Below are 7,500 nucleotides of genomic sequence, written 5' to 3'. Positions count from 1 at the left end.
GTCAGTGCTGAGGGAGTGCCGCACTGTCAGAGGGTCAGTACTGAGGGAGTGCCGCACTGTCAGAGGGTCAGTACTGAGGGAGTGTCGCACTGTCAGAGGGTCAGTACTGAGGGAGTGCCGCACTGTCAGAGGGTCAGTACTGAGGGAGTGTCGCACTGTCAGAGGGTCAGTGCTGAGGGAGTGCCGCACTGTCAGAGGGTCAGTACTGAGGGAGTGCCGCACTGTCAGAGGGTCAGTGCTGAGGGAGTGCTGCACTGTCAGAGGGTCAGTGCTGAGGGAGAGCTGCACTGTCAGATGGTCAGTGCTGAGGGAGTGCTGTACTGTCAGAGGGTCAGGACTGTGGGAGTGCCGCACTGTCAGAGGGTCAGTGCTGAGCGAGTGCTGTACTGTCAGAGGGTCAGGACTGTGGGAGTGCCGCACTGTCAGAGGGTCAGTGCTGAGGGAGTGCCGCACTGTCAGAGGGTCAGTGCTGAGGGAGTGCCGCACTGTCAGAGGGTCAGTGCTGAGGGAGTGCCGCACTGTCAGCGGGTCAGTGCTGAGGGTGTGCCGCACTGTCAGAGGGTCAGTACTGAGGGAGTGCCGCACTGTCAGAGGGTCAGTACTGAGGGAGTGCCGCTTTGTCAGAGGGTCAGTGCTGAGGGAGTGCCGCACTGTCAGAGGGTCAGTGCTGAGCGAGTGCTGTACTGTCAGAGGGTCAGGACTGTGGGAGTGCCGCACTGTCAGAGGGTCAGTGCTGAGGGTGTGCCGCACTGTCAGTGGGTCAGTGCTGAGGGAGTGCCGCACTGTCAGCGGGTCAGTACTGAAGGAGTGTCGCACTGTCAGAGGGTCAGTGCTGAGGGAGTGCCGCACTGTCAGAGGGTCAGTACTGAGGGAGTGCCGCACTGTCAGAGGGTCAGTGCTGAGGGAGTGCCGCACTGTCAGAGGGTCAGTGCTGAGGGAGTGCCGCACTGTCAGAGGGTCAGTACTGAGGGAGTGCCGCACTGTCAGAGGGTCAGTGCTGAGCGAGTGCCGCAGTGTCAGAGGGTCAGTGCTGAGGGAGTGCCGCACTGTCAGAGGGTCAGTGCTGAGGGGGTGCCGCACTGTCAGAGAGTCAGTGCTAAGGGAGTGCCGCACTGTCAGAGGGTCAGTGCTGGGGGAGTGCCGCACTGTCAGAGGGTCAGTGCTGAGGGAGTGCCGCACTGTCAGAGGGTCAGGACTGTGGGAGTGCCGCACTGTCAGAGGGTCAGTACTGAGGGAGTGCCGCACTGTCAGTGGGTCAGTGCTGAGGGAGTGCCGCACTGTCAGTGGGTCAGTGCTGAGGGAGTGCCGCACTGTCAGAGGGTCAGTGCTGAGGGAGTGCCGCACTGTCAGAGGGTCAGTACTGAGGGAGTGCCGCACTGTCAGAGGGTCAGTACCGAGGGAGTGCCGCACTGTCAGAGGGTCAGTGCTGAGGGAGTGCCGCACTGTCAGAGGGTCAGTGCTGAGGGAGTGCCGCACTGTCAGAGGGTCAGTGCTGAGGGAGTGCCGCACTGTCAGAGGGTCAGTGCTGAGGGAGTGCCGGACTGTCAGAGGGTCAGTGCTGAGGGAGTGCCGCACTGTCAGAGGGTCAGTGCTGAGGGAGTGCCGCACTGTCAGAGGGTCAGTGCTGAGGGAGTGCCGCACTGTCAGAGGGTCAGTGCTGAGGGAGTGCCGCACTGTCAGAGGGTCAGTGCTGAGGGAGTGCCGCACTGTCAGAGGGTCAGTGCTGAGGGAGTGCCGCACTGTCAGGGGGTCAGTGCTGAGGGAGTGCCGCACTGTCAGGGGGTCAGTGCTGAGGGAGTGCCGCACTGTCAGAGGGTCAGTGCTGAGGGAGTGCTGCACTGTCAGAGGGTCAGTGCTGAGGGAGTGCCGCACTGTCAGAGGGTCAGTGCTGAGGGAGTGCCGCACTGTCAGAGGGTCAGTGCTGAGGGAGTGCTGCAGTGTCAGAGGGTCAGTGCTGAGGGAGAGCTGCACTGTCAGACGGTCAGTGCTGAGGGAGTGCCGCACTGTCGGAGGGTCAGTGCTGAGGGAGTGCCGCACTGTCAGAGGGTCAGTGCTGAGGGAGTGCCGCACTGTCAGTGGGTCAGTGCTGAGGGAGTGCCGCACTGTCAGAGGGTCAGTGCTGAGGGAGTGCCGCACTGTCAGAGGGTCAGTGCTGAGGGAGTGCCGCACTGTCAGAGGGTCAGTGCTGAGGGAGCTGTGGTCTGGGCGGTGTTGATGGATCTCTCTCTCTCTCTCTCTGTGTAGGTGTGTGTGATTGGAGACTGTGTGGGTGGAATTCTGGGATTCGATGCACTGTGTAACAACATCACGATTGGCAGCGGAACTAGCAGCAGACGGGGGAGCGTGGTAAGATTCACAACTCACACACACACCCTCAAGGAAGAACAAAGAACAAAGAAAATTACAGCACAGGAACAGGCCCTTCGGCCCCTCCAATCCTGCACCGACCATGCTGCCCGACTGAACTAACACCCCCTCCCCTTCTGGGGACCATATCCCTCTATTCCCATCCTATTCATGTACTTGTCAAGACGCCCCTTAAAATCCACGACCGTATCCGCTTCCACTCCCCCGGCAGCGAGTTCCAGGCACCCACCACCCTCTGTGTAAAAAATCTGCCTCGTACATCTCCTTTAAACCTTGCCCCTCGCACCTTAAACCTGTGCCCCCGAGTAATTGACTCTTCCACCCTGGGGAAAAGCTTCTGACTATCCACTCTGTCCATGCCCCTCATAATCTTGTAGACTTCTATCAGGTCTCCCCTCAACCTCCGTCGTTCCAGTGAGAACAAACCAAGTTTCTCAACCTCTCCTCATAGCTAATGCCCTCCAGACCAGGCAACATCCTGGTAAATCTTTTCTATACCCTCTCCAAAGCCTCCACATCCTTCTGGTAGTGTGGCGGCCAGAATTGAACACTATATTCCAAGTGCGGCCTAACTAAGGTTCTAAAAAGCTGCAACATGACTTGCCAATTTTTAAACTCAATACCCCGGCCGATGAAGGCAAGCATGCCGTATGCCTTCTTGACTACCTTCTCCACCTGCATTGCCACTTTCAGTGACCTGTGTACCTGTACACCCAGATCCCTCTGCCTATCAATACTCTTAAGGGTTCTGCCATTTACTGTATATTTCCTATCTGTATTAGATCTTCCAAAATGCATTACCTCACACTTGTCCGGATTAAACTCCATCTGCCATCTCTCCGCCCAAGTCTCCAACTGATCTATATCCTGCTGTATCCTCTGATGGTCCTCATCGCTATTCGCAAATCCACCAACCTTTGTGTCATCAGCAAACTTACTAATCAATCCAGTTACATTTTCCTCCAAATCATTTATATATATTACAAACAGCAAAGGTCCCAGCACTGATCCCTGAGGAACACCACTTGTCACAGCCCTCCATTCAGAAACGCACCCTTCCACTGCTACCCTCTGTCTTCTTTGACCGAGCCAGTTTTGTATCCACCTTGCCAGCTCACCTCTGATCCCATGCGACTTCACTTTCTGCACCAGTCTGCCATGAGGGACCTTGTCAAAGGCCTTACTGAAGTCCATGTAGACAACATCCACTGCCCTACCCTCATCAATCATCCTCGTCACTTCCTCGAAAAACTCGATCAAATTCGTGAGACACGACCTCCCCTTCACAAAACCATGTTGCCTCTCACTAATACGTCCACTTATTTCCAAGTGGGAATAAATCCTGTCTCGAAGAATCCTCTCCAATAATTTCCCTACCGCTGATGTAAGGCTCACCGGCCTGTAATTACCTGGATTATTCTTGCTCCCCTTTTTAAACAAAGGAACAACATTGGCTATTCTCCAATCCTTTGGGACCTCCCCTGTAGCCAGTGAGGATACAAAGATTTCTCTCAAGACCCCAGCAATTTCCTCCATTGTCTCTCTCAGTATTCTGGGGGATATCCCATCAGGCCCTGGAGACTTGTCTACCTTGATGTTTCTCAAGACCCCCAATACCTCCTCCTTTTTGATCTCAAAATGACTCAAACTATCTACACACCCTTTCCCAGACTCATCATCCACCAAGTCCTTCTCTTTGGTGAATAATGACGCAAAGTACTCATTTAATACCTCGCCCATTTCCTCTGGCTCCACGCATAGATTCCCTCCCCTGTCCTTGAGTGGGCCAACCCTCTCCCTGGCTACCCTCCTGCTCTTTATATATGAACATAGAACATAGAAAGCCACAGCACAAACAGGCCCTTCGGCCCACAAGTTGCGCCGATCACATCCCCACCTCTAGGCCTATCTATAGCCCTCAATCCCATTAAATCCCATGTACTCATCCAGAAGTCTCTTAAAAGACCCCAACGAGTTTGCCTCCACCACCACCGACGTCAGCCGATTCCACTCACCCACCACCCTCTGAGTGAAAAACTTACCCCTGACATCTCCTCTGTACCTACCCCCCAGCACCTTAAACCTGTGTCCTCTCGTAGCAACCATTTCAGCCCTTGGAAATAGCCTCTGAGAGTCTACCCTATCCAGACCTCTCAACATCTTGTAAACCTCTATCAGGTCACCTCTCATCCTTCGTCTCTCCGGGGAGAAGAGACCAAGCTCCCTCAACCTATCCTCATAAGGCATGCCCCCCAATCCAGGCAACATCCTTGTAAATCTCCTCTGCACCCTTTCAATGGCTTCAACATCTTTCCTGTAATGAGGTGACCAGAACTGCGCGCAGTACTCCAAGTGTGGTCTAACCAGGGTCCTATAAAGCTGCAGCATTATCTCCCGACTCCTAAAGGGTCGTGGATTTTAAGGGGCGTCTTGACAAATATATGTATAAAAAGCCTTGGTATTTTCCTTAATCCTGCTGGCCAATGACTTTTCGTGACCCTTTTAGCTCTTCTTACTCCTTGTTTAAGTTTCTTTCTACTTTCCTTGTATTCCACACTTGCTTCGTATGTTCCCAGCCTCCTAGCTTTGACAAATGCTTCCTTTTTCTCTGTGACTAGACTCACAATATCATTCGTTATCCAAGGTTCCCAAAACTTGCCAGACTTATCCTTCATCCTTACAGGAATGTGCCGGTCCTGAATCCCTATCGACTTACACCTGAAAGCCTCCCACATGCCAGATGTTGATTTGCCCTCAAACATCTGCCCCCAATCTACATTCTTCAGTTCCTGCCTAATATTGTTGTAATTAGCCTTCCCCCAATTTAGCACCTTCACTTGAGGACTACACTTATCTTTATCCATCAGTACCTTAAAGCTTACTGAATTGTGGTCACTGTTCCCGAACTGCTCCCCTACTGAAACATCGTTCACCTGGCCGGGCTCATTCCCCAATACCAGGTCCAGTATGGTCCCATCCCTAGTTGGACTATCTACATACTGTTTCAAGAAGCCCTCCTGGATGCTCCTTACAAACTCTGCCCCATCCACGCCCCAAGCACTAAGTGAGTCCCAGTCAATATCGGGGAAATTAAAATCTCCCACCACAACAACCCTGTCACTTTTACACTTTGCCAAAATCTGCCTACATATGGGCGGCACGGTAGCACAGTGGTTAGCACTGCTGCTTCACAGCTCCAGGGTCCCGGGTTCGATTCCCGGCTCGGGTCACTGTCTGTGTGGAGTTTGCACATTCTCCTCGTGTCTGCGTGGGTTTCCTCCGGGTGCTCCGGTTTCCTCCCACAGTCCAAAGATGTGCGGGTTAGGTTGATTGGCCAGGTTAAAAATTGTCCCTTAGAGTCCTGGGATGCGTAGGTTAGAGGGATTAGCGGGTAAAATATGTAGGGGGAGGGCCTGGGCGGGATTGTGGTCGGTGCAGACTCGATGGGCCGAATGGCCTCCTTCTGCACTGTAGGGTTTCTATGTTTCTATGTTCTATCTGTTCCTCTATCTCCCGCTGGCAGTTTGGTGGCCTATAGTAAACCCCAACATTGTGACTGCACCCTCCCTATTCCTGAGCTCTACCCATATCGCCTCGCTGTCTGAACCCTCCGAGATGTCCACACACTCACTCACACACTCACTCACACACTCACTCACACACACACTCACTCACACACACTCACACACTCACACACACTCACACACTCACTCACACTCACTCACACACACACACACACTCACTCACTCACACACACTCACTCACTCACACTCACACACACACTCACTCACACACTCACTCACACTCACTCACACACACTCACACACACACTCACACACACACACACTCACTCACACTCACACACTCACTCACACTCACTCACACACACTCACACACACACTCACTCACACTCACACACACACTCACTCACTCACACTCACACACACACTCACTCACACACACTCACACACTCACTCACACTCACTCACACACACTCACTCACACACACTCAGACACACTCACTCACACACACTCACTCACACACACACACACACTCACACACTCACTCACACACACTCACACACACACTCAGACACACTCACTCACACTCACTCACACACACTCACTCACACTCACTCACACACACTCACTCACACACACTCACTCACACTCACTCACAAACACTCACTCACACACAAACTCTCACTCACACTCACTCACACACACTCGCTTACAGACACTCACTCACACGCACTCACTCACACACACTCACTCACACACACTCACACACTCACTCACACACACACTCACACACACTCACTCACACTCACTCACTCACACACACTCACACACTCACTCACACACACTCACACTCACACACACTCACACTCACACACACTCACTCACACTCACACACACTCACTCACACACACTCACTCACACACACACACTCAGACACACTCACACACACTCACTCACACACACTCACTCACACACACACACTCAGACACACTCAAACTCACACACACTCACACAAATTCACACACTCAAACTCACACACACTGAAACTCACACATACCCAAACTCTCACAGTCACTCACACTCGCTCAAACTCACACACACTCATACTCTCACACACTCATTCACACACATTCACACTTAGACTCTCACAGACACACCCACACACACCCACACTCACCCACACTCACACAAACTCACTCACTCACACTCACACACACTCAGTCACACTCACACACTCACACACTCACTCACTCACACACACACTCACTCACACACACAATCACTCACACACACTCACTCTCACACTCACTCACACACTCACTCACACACTCACTCACACACTCACTCACTCACTCACACACTCACTCACACACAAACTCACTCACACACACACACACTCACAGTCACACTCACACACACACTCACTCACACTCACTCACACTCACAGTCATGCACGCACTCTCACACGCACACTTACACACACACTCACACACACACTCACACACACACTCACACACACACTCACTCACACACACTCACTCTCACACTCACTCACACACTCACTCACTCACACACACACAAACTCACTCACACACTCACACACACCCACTC

The 7,500-nt window shown here is 52.9% G+C and overlaps 1 protein-coding gene across 1 annotated transcript in view; it reads left to right on the top strand.

Moving 5' to 3' along the window:
- Nucleotides 1–7,500, top strand: part of LOC144489286 (membrane-associated phosphatidylinositol transfer protein 1-like) — a gene marked incomplete at its 3' end in the record, with an annotated part of 61,631 nt that overhangs the window by 2,368 nt on the left and 51,763 nt on the right. The window contains exon 2 of the mRNA XM_078207152.1: nt 2,245–2,346. The remainder of the gene's footprint in view (nt 1–2,244; nt 2,347–7,500) is intronic.

Source organism: Mustelus asterias, unplaced genomic scaffold (assembly GCF_964213995.1).
Source record: "Mustelus asterias unplaced genomic scaffold, sMusAst1.hap1.1 HAP1_SCAFFOLD_2093, whole genome shotgun sequence".
Lineage (NCBI taxonomy): Eukaryota > Metazoa > Chordata > Chondrichthyes > Carcharhiniformes > Triakidae > Mustelus > Mustelus asterias.
Note: the sequence above shows the minus strand (reverse complement) of the source record. Positions and strands in the feature narration are given on the sequence as shown.